The sequence below is a fragment of the Cnephaeus nilssonii genome, assembly GCF_951640355.1.
Source record: "Cnephaeus nilssonii genome assembly, chromosome: 4".
NCBI classification, from domain to species: Eukaryota; Metazoa; Chordata; class Mammalia; order Chiroptera; family Vespertilionidae; genus Cnephaeus; species Cnephaeus nilssonii.
Window position 1 is genome coordinate 13,026,868 of NC_137075.1, and position 14,287 is coordinate 13,041,154.

General features: G+C 42.7%; 1 protein-coding gene across 4 annotated transcripts in view; it reads right to left on the reverse strand.

Moving 5' to 3' along the window:
- The window catches only part of JCAD (junctional cadherin 5 associated), a 57,724-nt gene extending 44,159 nt beyond the window's left edge, over positions 1-13,565 (reverse strand). For 3 of the 4 annotated variants that reach the window (XR_013813443.1, XM_079769437.1, XM_079769435.1), the window contains exon 1: positions 13,436-13,565. The gene's annotated coding sequence lies outside the window, so the exon portion shown is untranslated. Of the gene's footprint in view, positions 1-11,672; positions 12,024-13,435 lie in introns of those variants that run through there. The other variant, XM_079769436.1, reaches the window with a different exon arrangement.
- Positions 13,566-14,287: the final 722 nt, after the last annotated feature.

The window sequence follows — 14,287 nt, forward strand, 5'->3', positions numbered from 1 at the left end:
TGGGCCTCATCTGGGCACCTCCAAAACCCAAACAAAGAAGAGGAATCTGCAGATCTCTCCGTAGCTCCTGTTGGGTGGCCTCAGGCAGAGTCTAAATTAGCACCTCCTTGGAGATCCAAGAGCCAGTGTACCCAGGGGTCAGAGTAGGACCATCCAGATTACAACTCCTCAGATCCATAAGGGACACACTCAGGGGGCAGACTCAGTGAGCACCAAAGCCCCACTGAAGCAAGTCTTGCCTCATAAGGGTGTCTCCAGCACAGAAGTTCTCCCATCATAGATACAGCTGATCCTCACAGTCAATTGGCCTGGAGGTCAAGTGCTCCCAGTGATACCAACAACAATCAAGGCTTAACTACAACAAGACTGTGCACATAGCCCACAAAGGGGTACACCAAGAGTGTCCACCTCAGGTAACTGGGGAGGCTGAGCCTCTGGGCCCTATAGGACACCTAGTACACAAAGCCACTCTATCAACACAGGGAAGCAGCCAAAATGCGGAGACAAAGAAACAGGTCACAAATGAAAGAAATGGAGGAAAACAAACAACTGGATATAGAATTCAAAACCATGGTTATAAGGTTTTTCAAGAATTTTCTAGAAAAGGCCGATAATTTTAGTGAGACCCTTGAGGATATGAAAAAGGACCAACTAGAAATTAAGCATACACTGACTGAAATAAAGAATAATATACAGAGATCCAACAGCAGACTAGAGGATCACAAGAATCAAGTCAAAGATTTGGAATACCAAGATGCAAAAAACACTCCTCTGGAAAAGCAAAAAGAAAAAAGAATCCAAAAAGTTGAAGATAGTGTATGAAGCCTCTGGGACAACTTCAAGCGTACCAACATCCGAATTATAGGGGTGCCAGAAGAAGAGAGAGAGCAAGATATTAAAAACCTACTTGAAGAAATAATGACAGAAAACTTCCCCCACCTGGTGAAAGAAATAGACTTACAAGTCCAGGAAGCGCAGAGAACCCTAAACAAAAGGAATCCAAAGAGGACCACACCAAGACACATTATAATTAAAATGCCAAGAGCAAAAGACAAAGAGAGAATATTAAAAGCAGCAAGAGCCAAAACTGGTTTGGCTCAGTGGATAGAGCATCGGCCTGCGGACTGAAGGGTCCCGGGTTCGATTCCGGTCAGGGGCATGTGCATTGGTTGCGGGCACATCCCCAGTGGGGGGTGTGCAGGAGGCAGCTGGTCGATGTTCCTCTGTCATCGATGTTTCTGGCTCTCTATCCCTCTCCCTTCCTCTCTGTAAAAAATCAATAAAATATATTTTTTTTAAAAAAGCAGCAAGAGAAAAACAGTTAGTTACCTACACGGGAGTACCCATATGACTGTCAGCTGATTTCTCAACAGAAGCTATGCAGGCCAGAAGGGAGTGGCAAGAAATATTCAAAGTGATGATTAGCAAGAACCTACAACCAAGACTACTCTACCCTGCAAAGCTATCATTCAGAATTGAAGGTCAGATAAAGAGCTTCACAGATAAGAAAAAGCTAAAGGAGTTCATCACCACCAAACCAGTATTATATTAAATGCTTAAAGGTATTCTTTAAGAAGAGGAAGAAGAAGAAAAAGGTAAAGATAAAAATTATGAACAACAAATACATATCTATCAACAAGTGAATCTAAAATTCAAGTGAATTAAAAAATCTGAGGAACAGAATAAACTGGTGAATATAATAGAATCAGGGGCATAGAAAGGGAGTGGACTGACAATTCTCGGGGGGAAAGGGGTGTGGAAAGAGACTGGATAAAAATCGTACACCTATGGATGAGGACAGTGGTTGAGGGGGGTAAGGGCAGAGGGTGGGGTGGGAACCAGGTGGAGGGGAGCTATGGGGGGAAGAAAGAGGAACAATTGCAATAATCTGAACAATAAAGATTTATTAAAAATAAATTAATTAATTAATTTAAAAAATGCTACTTACAAGCTTAGAAACTTATAACATAATTGAAGAAACAGTGGACAAAACAAAAAACAAGTAACACTGAGCTGAGACAGAGCTGAACCCACAATTCTCTTGTTTAACTCTATGAGACTGGTTTAATTAAATTAAATTCATGAGATGACACCCAAAGAAAAATGCTTATTACATGCAGTCTCTAATTCTGGTGGTTTAAAGGAGATGAGGTGGAGGAATAACAGTGCTAAACAGCCAAGTTTGCCTGTAGTAGATTTTCTGATTGATTTATAACATCAGTAGGTTTATATTCTATTACTTTTACACCCCCACCCCCCTGAAGATACTTGTGATAGGTGGTAAAATACTCAAAATACTCTCTGGTCAATGCACAACAAGTTCATCAAGAACATCTTCCAATTCATGGTTAATTTATCCTCCCCTGTACCAATAAACTCTCTACATACAAATAGAAAGTGACTGCTCTATAAGCTCAAAAGAGCAGCACACATGGAAGACAATAACATCAACCATCCATTGAACATCTGCAATGTGCTAGATACTCTGTTAGTTGCTTGGAACACTTTATTTCATTTTATACTCCAGCATACTTCTGGATGTATCTATGAAAGTCCCATAAGTGAGTCCAAGATTACACAGTTTGTAAGTGCAGATACAAGATCAAACAAAGGTCAGCTAGCTTCAAAACCCATGCTACTATTTTAGGCTCATCCTTCTATATAGCAACAAAAGTTCGCACTTTACCAAATAATGCATAAATAAGAAAAGATAGAAAGCATGATGACATTAAATTGAAAAGCTGTATATTTAAAAAGAAGAAAAAATCTCCCTTATTCTCTGGGATTAGGATGGTTCTTCTAGCTGCTTCTTTCCTTACACACACCAAACACACACACACACATGTGCACGCGCACACATGCACAGGTTCAATGCCTCATTTGACTATAATGTCTTAGTGGCAATACTAGTATTAATTTCTGAATACACATAATTCACAAATATGCCATGCAATTGCTTCAGGACCTTCAGCAGACCTCTCCCATCATTTGAGTTTTCAGGGTCCTTGTCAGTAACATGTAGCCATCATAAAACCTATTATGTGAATCTGAAAAGCCAGACAAATGATATCTCTGCTAAATGGAAGAGGAGTAACTTTCAGGAGAAAAAAAATGAATTCTAAAAGAAAAAAAATTATCTATATAGAAATAGCCACTCTTATTTACATCATTAATAGAATTTGGACTTTATTGAGCAGATAATGGAAAACCACAAAGGTTTTGGGCAAGTAAGGGTAAGGCTGTTCCACAAAGAATGTAGCAAGAAAGTGGACCGAAGTGGCCAGACCAAGAACAGATGTGCAGACAAGAAGTTACAAATCCCTTCTATAGTAATGTGTAGGGGTGGTAGGAGAGGGTTAAGAAATAAAGAAATAAGAAGAGTAATTATTAAGGGAAGAAGTAAAATGAATTTGAGTCTTGGTGACTAAGATAATGGTCTTTTCATTAGGAGAAGTACAGAAGGCGGAAATAATTATTGGCCAGAGATGACAAGTAATTTGATTTTGATTTAACCAACCAATTCCTACAAAATTTGCTTTACCAAAATCATTTTCAAATGGATCTTCATCAGATTACTTGTCCCTTCCAAAGACCTGAATGAGACAATTTAAAACAATCTTATTGTGATAGATTTCTAAGTTCTTTAAATATTAGCCATATCATTTATATTCACATGGGAGGGATTTAGGAAAGTGTTAACAATCCATCAGCATTTAAGCATAGAGTTCAGTTGCCCACCCACTCATTGTAGGGATAAATTTCTATTTCCCCATGTTGCTCAATACATATCTGTTGTGTTGAATTGACCCTGAGACACTGCACAAGAGAAAAGGGAAGAACCTGTTTGAACTTCAGTCTCTTCCCCTGAAAAAAATAAAATAAAATAAGAAGGTTGAATGAAAGGTTCTTCAGGGTCCTTCTAGCTCTAGAAATCTTCCCCCTTCTAGCCTGTTCTCCCTTGTGATGAACAGCATGCATTTTTATGTCAGCTGGCCACAGTGAAAAGAATACAGATTGTGGCCATGACACAAACAAAGCTAAATAGGTCATATGAAGATAGAACCTCTGACCTTGGCCTCGTTAGCTCCCGTACAGAGGCCAACCAAGAGAGCAGAGCTAAATGGCCACACACTGAGAAGAGGAGATGGGTATTGGGGGATGGGGAGAGGCCAGGGAGTACACACACCATCTAGCAATTCTCCATCCCAGAAGTTCCAGAGCACAGGTGTTGCACTTATTCTTGTTCCACACTGAAAGTGCCAGTCACTGGGCTCTGTGCTGGAGAACATAAAAATACATCATAAGACCCGTCAGCACCCTTCCTGTGGATGTCATGGTCTAGGTGGTGTTATTTCAATTATGGGCATTCTTATCATTAGAGATTGAGACTTGCAAATGGTACCATTTCTTCCTCCCTTTCCATTTGCAAAAGTTAAAATATTTTATTCTTATATTTACAATTATAAGACTCCCCTTGACAGTGAAATGAAACAAAATATGAATAACCTTATTAAATCAACCAGAATTTGTCTTGCTTTTAAAAATTTGCCTAGACCATGAAATGAAAATTAATAAAGAAACAAATACCCCATTAAAAATATGAAAAAAATGTTCACCCTCACCTATAATAAAAGATATGTAAATTAAACAAGAATGTCATTATTCACTAACCAATTATTATTTAAAAAAAACAGTATTTGTTGTTGGTGAGGGCATGGTGAGTTATGCGGGTTCTCCTTCTGTGGGTATATAAATGTGGAGGGTCATATGTAAATGGGAATTTCCTTTCTTAAAAGTGATTAATATGACCAATGGCATATTTCACAGACCTAGAACAAACTCTCCAAAAATTTATATGGAATAAAAAAAGACCCCGAAGAGCTGCAGCAATCCTAAGAAAGAAGAAAACAATTTGGAAGGATCACAATACCAGAGATCAAGCTATACTACAAAGCCACTGTTCTCAAAATTGCCTGGTACTGGCACAAGAACAGACATATAGACCAATGGAACAGAACAGAGAACCCAGAAATCGACCCAAGCCAAAATGCTCAATAAATATTTGACAAAGGAAGCAAGAGCATACAATGGAGGCAAGACAGTCTTTTCAATAAATGGTGTTGGGAAAACTGGACAGCTACATGCAAAAAATTAAACTACATCACCAACTTACACAATACACAAAAATAAACTCAAAACAGATAAAGGACTTAAACATAAGACGGAAACCATAAAAATCTTAGAAGAAGCCATAGGCAGCAAAATAGCAGACATGTCGTAGCAAATCTTTACTGACACATCTCCTAGGACAATGGAAACTAAAGAGAAAATAAACAAATGGGATTCATCAAAATAAAAAGCTCTGCACAGCAAAATAAACCATCAACGAAACAATAAGAGAGCCCACTGCATGGGAGAACATATTTGCCCATGTTAAATCCAAGAAAGGTTTAATCTCCAAAATTTATAGGGAACTCATACAACTTAAAACAAAAGGAAGATAAATAATCCAATCAAAAAATGGGCAAAAGACCAACATACATACTTTTCGAAAGTGAACATACAGAAGGTCAAGAGACATATGAAAACATGCTCAAAGTCACTAATTATCCTAGAGATGCAAATCAAAACAACAATGTGGTACCATCTCACACCTGTCAGAATAGCTATCATCAACAAATAATGACAAGTGCTGGTGAGGATGTGGTGAAAAGGGAACCCTAGTACACTGCTAGTGGGAATGCAGACTGGTGCAGCCACTGTGGAGAACAGTATGGCGTGTCCTCAAAAAATTAAAAATGGAACTCACATTTGACCCCATAATTCCACTTTTAGGAATATATCCCAAGAACTAAGAAATACCAGTCAGAAAGAATATATGCACCCCTATGTTCATAGCAGCACAATTTACAATAGCTAAGATTTGGAAACAATCTAAGTTCCCATCAGCAGATGAATGGGTTAAAAAACTGTGGTACATCTATACAATGGAATACTATGCTGCTATAAAAAAGAAAGAACTCTTATCATTTGCAACAGCATGGATGAACCTGGAGAGCATTATACTAACCAAATAAGCCAGTCTGAGAAAGATAAATATCACATGATCTCACTCATTTGTGGAATATAATGAACAACATAAACTGATGAACTAAAATAGATCCAGAGACATAGAAGCATTGAACAGACTGTTGAGCCTCAGAGGAAAGGCAGGGGAGGGTGGAAGTGGGAGGTGGTTAACAGATCAACCACAGTATTTGTATGCATCCATCTAAGCATAATCAAAGGACACAGACAGTACAGGGTGAAGACACGTGCTGGGGTGGGGAGCTGCCGGGGAGAGGTCAATGGGGGGAAAAGGAGATATATGTAATACTTTCAACAATAAAGAATTTAAATTTTTTAAAAAGTAATAAATATGTCATAAAATCTTTAAAAATTTGAAACACTATGGATGAATCTCACTACTTAGGATCCATCCTAATGAAATAATCAGAGATATACACAAAGTTGTATAAGGATATTTATCCAAGTGTTAATTATGATAATAAAATATTACACTAAATGTCTATTTAAGGGATGGATCAAAATTCTGGTACATCCACATGACAGACTATAATATGTATACACACATATAAAATTATGTTTTCAGATACATAATGGCACAGGGAATTGTCTATGGTACCAAGTTAAATAATAAAGACAGGATACAAACCCCTAGATTCAGTGTAATACAAATTTCATTTATATACATATGTAAAAGGGAGAAAAACACTGAAATGAAAAATACCAAAAATAACAACAGTGGTATTGGATTGTGGTGTTTTTGTGTTTTTTTTAATGTTCTTATTTATATTTTACTAGAGGCCCGGTGCATGAAATTCGTGCACTGGGGGGGGGGTGTCCCTCAGCCCAGCCTGCACCCTCTCCAATCTGAGACCCCTAGGGGGATGTCCGACTGCTGGTTTAGGCCCGATCCCACAGGCAGTCAGACATTCCTCTCACAATCCGGGACTGCTGGCTCCTAACTGCTTGCCTGCCTCCCTGCCTGATTGCCCCTAACCGCTTCTGTCTGCCAGCCTGATCACCCCCTAACCACTCCCCTGCCAGCCTTATTAACACCTAACTGCTCCCTGATGGCCCAATCACTCCCAACTTCCCTCCCCTGCCAGCCTTATCTCGCCCCCAACTACCCTCCCCTACCAGCCTGATCTCACCCCCAATTGTCCTCCCCTACTGACTTGATCTCACCCCCAACTGCCCTCCCCTACAGGCTTGATCTCACCCCCAACTGCCCTCCTCTGCTGGCCAATTTGGTTCTGATTAGTTGGTTTCTATGCCAGTCAGCATCAGAAGCCCCGCCTCCTAGGCAGCCACTGGCTCCTCACCGTTCACCAGGATTTGGTTCTGATTGATTGGTTTCTATGCCAGTCAGTGTCAAAAGCTTCGCCTCCTAGGCAGCCATTGGCTCCTCACACTTCACCCAGATTTGGTTCTGATTGGTTGGTTTCTATGCCAGTCAGCGTCTCTGGGCCTATCAACGGGGCCTGATCAGAAAGGCAGGGCTGATCAGCAGCCCCAGTGGAGGCCTGGAGAGAAATGGAGGTGTGGCTGCTGTCCAGGCCGGGAAAGAAAGAGAGAGGCAAGTGCTGATCAATAGCTGCCACAGAGGCTATGGATCAGACCCTGCTCTCTCTTCAGGCCTCTCTCCAGGCCTGATTCGCAGCCCCCTCAGCAGTCAGTGCTGGGTCACCAGGCCTGCAGCCATAGCAGTCAGTGCTGAGTCGCCACAGCAACCCAGCGCTGACTGCAGGACTGACTTCCGGTTGGTCGAGCCTCCGGTCATTGTGGATGTGACGGACCCAGAGTTTTTATATATTAGCATTGTATTTTATACTTTTTTAAAATAAGTTTCTGTCATAAAATGTATTTTATGAGGTTCTGCCATGAAATGAACCTTATGAAATACCACTTTTCAGGAGAAAATCGTCAAATGTTGGCACTTTCATATACTTTAACTTAATATGATATCATCAACAGAAAAAAAAATTAAAACAAGGTGTTGCTTAGGCAGATTAGGAAAATATCTTTGAAAGTACATTACATATTTGGATGACTCAATAAGAATAAAACAAGAAAAGAATAAATGGTTAAATCACATAAGGTTCTAAGGGCCTAGTAAATGGTGCATTTGTCTTATCTGCTACAAAGATTCTTAACCTGTTTCCAGCAAGCCTAAAATTACATGTTTTGCTGATAAAATCTAATACAAAATTACAAATAGCACTCTAAAGGTCTTGATTAGACATTGTTGCTCCTCTAGAGAACCTAAAACTTAGCTGTATTCACTGACATTCCATACTTAAGATGTAATTAGTCCCTCAAATTGTTGACAGTTCACTGAAAATATTTCTTCAACTGACAACTTTTTGGTCTATGTTATGATTAATATATAACAAAGTACTTTCTTTAAACAAGAGGTAAATAGTCAAGATATAAAATGTACTGGAATGGAGCGTGTTGCTTAACTGATACGTGAATTTTTAACGCTTTCTATAGCTTTTTTTTTTTTAAATGTATTTTATTGATTTTTTACAGAGAAAAAGAGAGAGGGATAGAGAGCCAGAAACATCGATGAGAGAGAAACATCGATCAGCTGCCTCTTGCACACCCCCTACTGGGGATGTGCCCGCAACCAAGGTACATGCCTTGACCGGAATCGAACCCGGGACCCTTGAGTCCGCAGGCCGACGCTCTATCCACTGAGCCAAACCGGTTTCGGCAGCTTTTTTTTTTTTAATGATAGAACTATGTACCTTATTATGAGCAATAAGATTGTCGTTTCCCCTTTCAGTCTTAAGAGATAAAGAACTCAACAGTCCCAGTTTAAGTTCTGGGAGAGTGAGTTCTCATACAATGTCATTACCAAACCACACAGTGTGATGGCCAGCTTTGCTAGAGAGCCCTCAAGTTGTTAAAAATCTCCTAAGACAAAAAGGCATATTTAATCTGTGAAGTAATAATTATAATAAGGCAATCATCATTGACTTGTTTCTATATGGTGACAAAAAAAAACAAAAGAAAGAAAAATCTTGGGTCTAAGATCAAAAAGCATCCTGGAACCCAATCTTGCTGGGTTGGGTCGGTGTTAAGGCACTGATAAAGAAAAGAAAATATTATTCACTTCATTTTTTTTTCCACAAATATTATCTCCTCTGACTTTTCTGTCTTTTCCCCCACAACTTGTGTGAACACACACCTTCTCTTTCACCTTTAAATTCTGTCACACTTTATGCTTTGGGGACCTCATCACATTTTCTTGAGACCCCCAAGTACCTCCATTAACATTTCTGAAAGATTAGCAGTCATTAAGAAACGAACTGAAATTATATAAGATTTTTTAAATCTTCTAAAATTTTTGGCTACTTGAAAAAATAACTGTGAAACTTAATAATAGGTTAGAATTTAATTCCATTATCATCAAATATGTCACACTCCACATATAAAGATTCCTAAAACAGTCTATTAAACTTATAATACACTAGTTTTGTTTCCAAATATCTTTAGGATAAAAGAGCCAAGGTTTTATAAAAATCTTAAAGTTTAAATGATTTTATATAACTCTTATATTTTTGTTGATTTTATAATTACAAGTCATTTAAAGTTATTCTAAAAGTAAACACTACATAATTCAGAGTTTAAGCAAAAGTAAAAGTTTCCAATAACCCCAATGAGATAACCAGCAATAACTCGTTTCTACTTCTCCAATCTTCTACCTATACATACAGTTTCTTGCATGCTCTTTCTGTCTCTTTCTTTCTTTCTTTCTTTCTTTCTTTCTTTCTTTCTTTCTTTCTTTCTTTTTTAAGTATATTTTTATTGATTTCAGAGAGGAAGGGAGAGGGAGAGAGAGAAACATCAATGATGAGAGATAATCATTGATCAGCTGCCTCCTACATGCCCCTCTACTGGGGATCAAGCCCACAGCCCCTGCAGGTGCCCTTGACCAAAATCAAACATGGGACCCTTTAGTCTGCAGGCAGATGCTATATCCACTAAGCCAAACCAGCTAGGGCTCTGTCTTTCTTTTTCTTCCCCTCTTAGAAATACATCTTGGTGTCTTTTCATAATAGTATCTAAATTCTTTTATTTACATAGATAAGAAACTAGCTTAAGAGGTGATTTATCGAGAAATAACCAATAAGCAGCAAACTACAAAGATATTTAGTGGTTATCTATGCCAGTGTGGACAGGCTGTTCCCAACTCTGTTATCTATATAAAATTTTTGAAAAATATATTTAAAGGAAGTAAAGGTAGTAATCCAAATTTTAAATAAGATACCACAAAATCAAACTAAGATAATGGAAGTTTTAGTATCGGAGCAGTTCCTATGTTTTAAATGACACTTAGTGTTTAAAGCATTGGAGACTGATCTAGCTTCCCCAGGCTGCTGTCCTTGGCAAGTGAGTGTCCCTCGCCATTCCTCAAGTCAGCAGGTCCTTGAAACGAAGCACAATAACAAGGTTTTAATGAGTGATATAACCCTTCCCATTCAAAAGGTAAAAGACTGTTAAAAAAAAAAAGCAAATAAACCACAGGAATGGGTTCAGCAATAGGCCTGGAGGATTTCAGAGATACACCCCTTGCTTATCAAAATAAAAATCACAACAGAACAATTGTTTCAACTTTATGCTATGTGTTCTAAACGGTTCTACAGTCTCCAGGTTAGCTGGCATGGAGTCCCACCAAGCTCATGAAAAGAGGAACTCTGGACTCCTGCAACACGGTTGGTGTTTGCTGTCCTCCCAAACTAGAGGGCTCTCTCAGCAAGGACAAGGAGAACTTGGCAGAACCACACACTCCTGGGCTTCCTTTACTGGTAGTATTTCTCGGACTTTTTAAAATTTTAAGTTGCATTTAAAAAATCAGACTCCAAGGATCTTTTCCTATTTGCTTTTGTTGTTGTTGTTGTTTTTACTGAAAAATTGGTCTTTATTTATTCTCTTTATGGTATCACCCCTACCCAGTTACATTTTAGAGCTACCATCTTCCCCTGGAATCTGTGACCACTCAGATGGGTTATTAAATTACTCTAATTAGCTTGTCAAACTAATCATTGAACACTTAGGCATTTTAAGTTATGTTCCAAGGAGGTGGGAAGACAAAATTCTTTCTTTTTTGGCACAGGCTTCTTCCACCCACTGAATCCCCCTAAATCTCTTGGGCTTGCCAAGGCCCTGACCTTCCAGTCTCCACCACAGAGGGTGATGTTTGGCGGGAGAAAGATGCAGCAGATCAAGGCTTCTGTTCAACAAATATTTGCTCACCCACTCCAATCAGAGTGAAACAGTTTGCTACATGCTGCCTGCCCAGAGTAATGTTTAGAGACCTCTGGGAAGCTTGTTCAGTGGATGGCTAAGAATTAGACACCTCATATCAAGGTAAATAGAAAGCCCAAACGCATCATGGAAAACTAAATGAATTTACTAAACTCCCAATTTCACATGAAAACCAGCACAAGTCCCATGAAATAGAAGCTGAGTGTGATTTGCCAAACAAACCAAAAACCAAAAACAACTTTACTCACACCCTAGCCAGTTTGCTCAGTGGTTAGAACATGGGCCCTCGGACTGAAGGATCTCAGCGTTCAATACCAGTCAAGGGCACATACCTCAGTTGCAGGCTCGCTCCCTGGCCAGGATTGTGGCCCATGGGGGAGGCAATCAATCAATGGGTCTCTCTCACATCCTCACATCCTCACATCCATGTTTCTCTTTCTCTCCCCCTCCCTTTCCACTCTCTCTAAAAATCAATGAAAAAAGTATTCTTGGGTGAGGATTAACAAAACAAACAAACAAATAAAAACCTTTACTCACCCTTGTGCTGTTGGGTGTTCTTAATCTAGTCTCTTAAATTCAAAAACTATCTGGCATAAGGCATCATTTTCTTGTTTTACTTGCACAGCCTGTGACCACTGAGTTTAGAAGTTTAGACTGTTGAGTCTGCCCTTTCTGTCAAGAAAATATCTGGCCGTCTTTTCCCATTTCCCAGTCCCTTTCCCTATCAAGAATCATCTTCCAACCCTCACCCCTAACCCTAGGGTTATCTGCAAATCTGAAAAGACAAAAAAAAAAAAAAAAAAAAAAACAGGAAAAGGAAAACATGAAGCTGCGGGGAAAACGTCCAAATTATGTGGTCCACACTCCTTCATCTTCCTCTCCCAAGACCAGGGGAGGGGAATACGGGCCTGGGGGTTAAGGCGAGGTGATGCAGGGGGTGGGAGCGTGGGTGGCAGGGTGTGTGTGTGGTGGGGAAGGGAGGTGGTGATCCGCCTAAGCTAATTCCCCAAAGTCCTCTGCTCCTGGAGAGGTTGGATGAGCAAGATTAGGGCATGTCCACGTTGCGCTAGCATAAAGTTCCCGTTGTTATTTATTTTTTTTTTTTAGTAGTGAAATCAGCTTCTTTTTCAAACCCCCAGAAGAATCCGAGGCGCCCGGCTGCTCGGGCCAGTGACAAGGAGCAAGAGCAGCGCTTCCAGCTGTACGTGCCCAGCCTCACTGCAGTCCAGTCACCTAGGGAAACCCTGGCATTCTGGGGTGACTTGACAGCGATCTGAGGTGGGGAGCTGACGGTGCTCGGATCCCACAGACCAGCGGAGGACGGGATTTACAGCACTCTCCGGCGGTGCTCCTTCCTTTCTCCCCTCTCCCCACCCCTCTTTTTCTTTTCTTTTTCGCCTGACTACCCGCAGCTGGGGCCGGGCCACCCGGGCACTTGCGGGGAGCAGCGGCGATTAGTGCCCTAATCCCTAGTCCTGATCCGAGGAGCGGGGGGTCCCCGGGCCGGGCGGGGTCCCGAGCGGGGAGTGGGGGACGCGGAGGCCAGCCCCCAACGTCCCGCGGGCAGGTCCGCCAGGGCGGGCGTCGTGGGAACCCGGGACCTCGGGACTCTGAGCAGCGGCTGTCAGCTCCCGGGCGGAGACTCCGCCAAACCGTGGCGCGCGGGAGAGGAAGGGGTGGGGGTGGCTGGACTAGGGCTGCAGCGGAGACGCCGACGAGAGTGGAACAGCGACCCTCGCCCTCCCGGCCCCCCACCCCCACCCCCCAGCGCCGAGGGGCGATGCGAACCCTAACGCCAGGCGCGGCCTTCGGCGACGCCGGGGAACCCCGTGCCCCGCGTCCGAGCTGGGCACCTGAGGGGCTGGGACCAGCCCTCCTGGCGAGCCGGGGGCTGCGGGGCTGGGCACCGCCGAGGGTCTCGAGGAGGGATGCAGACAGATGTCCCCCAAGGCTGAGAGCGGTTCGGACCCGAGCGACGTCCGGCTGGAGAAGTTGGGGGGCGAGCGCTGGAGGCTGGGGGCGAGGCCCGTAAAGCGCCGTGGGAACGGGCCAAAGGCACGGTGGGAGTCAGGGGTGAGGAGTCGCCTGGACTTACCGAGTGTCTCCCTCATGCTGCCCCGCGCCGCCGCCGCCGCCGCTCCCGCTGGGTGGGGAACAGCGCGACCAGCCGCCCGCCGCCTCCGCGGCCCAGCACTCCCGGAGCCACCGCCCGCCCCGCCCCGCCCACCGCCTGCCCCGCCCACCGCCCAGCCCGCCCCGCCCACGGCCCCGCCCACGGCCCCGCCCACGGCCCCGCCCACGGCCCCGCCCAGCCCCGCCCACCGCCCGCCCCGCCGGGCGGGTGACCTCCAGGCTCTGGCTCTTTGGGTGGGAGGGCTGCACCCAGACACAGAACCCAGCATGGGCCTCTGTCCCTGCCTGGGTGGGTCGTGCTGAAGGGACAGGTGGGCTGGCCACCCTTTCCGGTCTTTTCCTGATATTTGGGTTTGGGCTTCTTCAACCCTGTAAGAATGTACACACACACACACACACACACACACACACACAGTTATACACAAAACACAAAAATACTCACGTACAGTCACACACAAATGCGCACACTCATACAGTCACACACAAACTCACAGACATATACAAACTCACACAAAGACATGAAGTAGACACACGGACACCTCTGTATACAGCACACACAGAAACACGTTGAAGGCATGAAGAGCAAAACACAGTGATGGTGACAACAGCGTAGTGCTTGTGGTTTCCTTCTTTAAAAAAAAAAAGGAAAGTGTTAGCTGAAGGCTGGAAGAGACCTCAGAGGTCAGCTGTGACAGATGAGAACACTGAAGCCAGGAGGAGGATTTACCTAAAGCCAAGAGTAGGAGGAGGTCAATGGGCACTCTGACCAGAATGAGCATTTACAATCTCCCAACCACTCCGAGTTTCTCTTGCA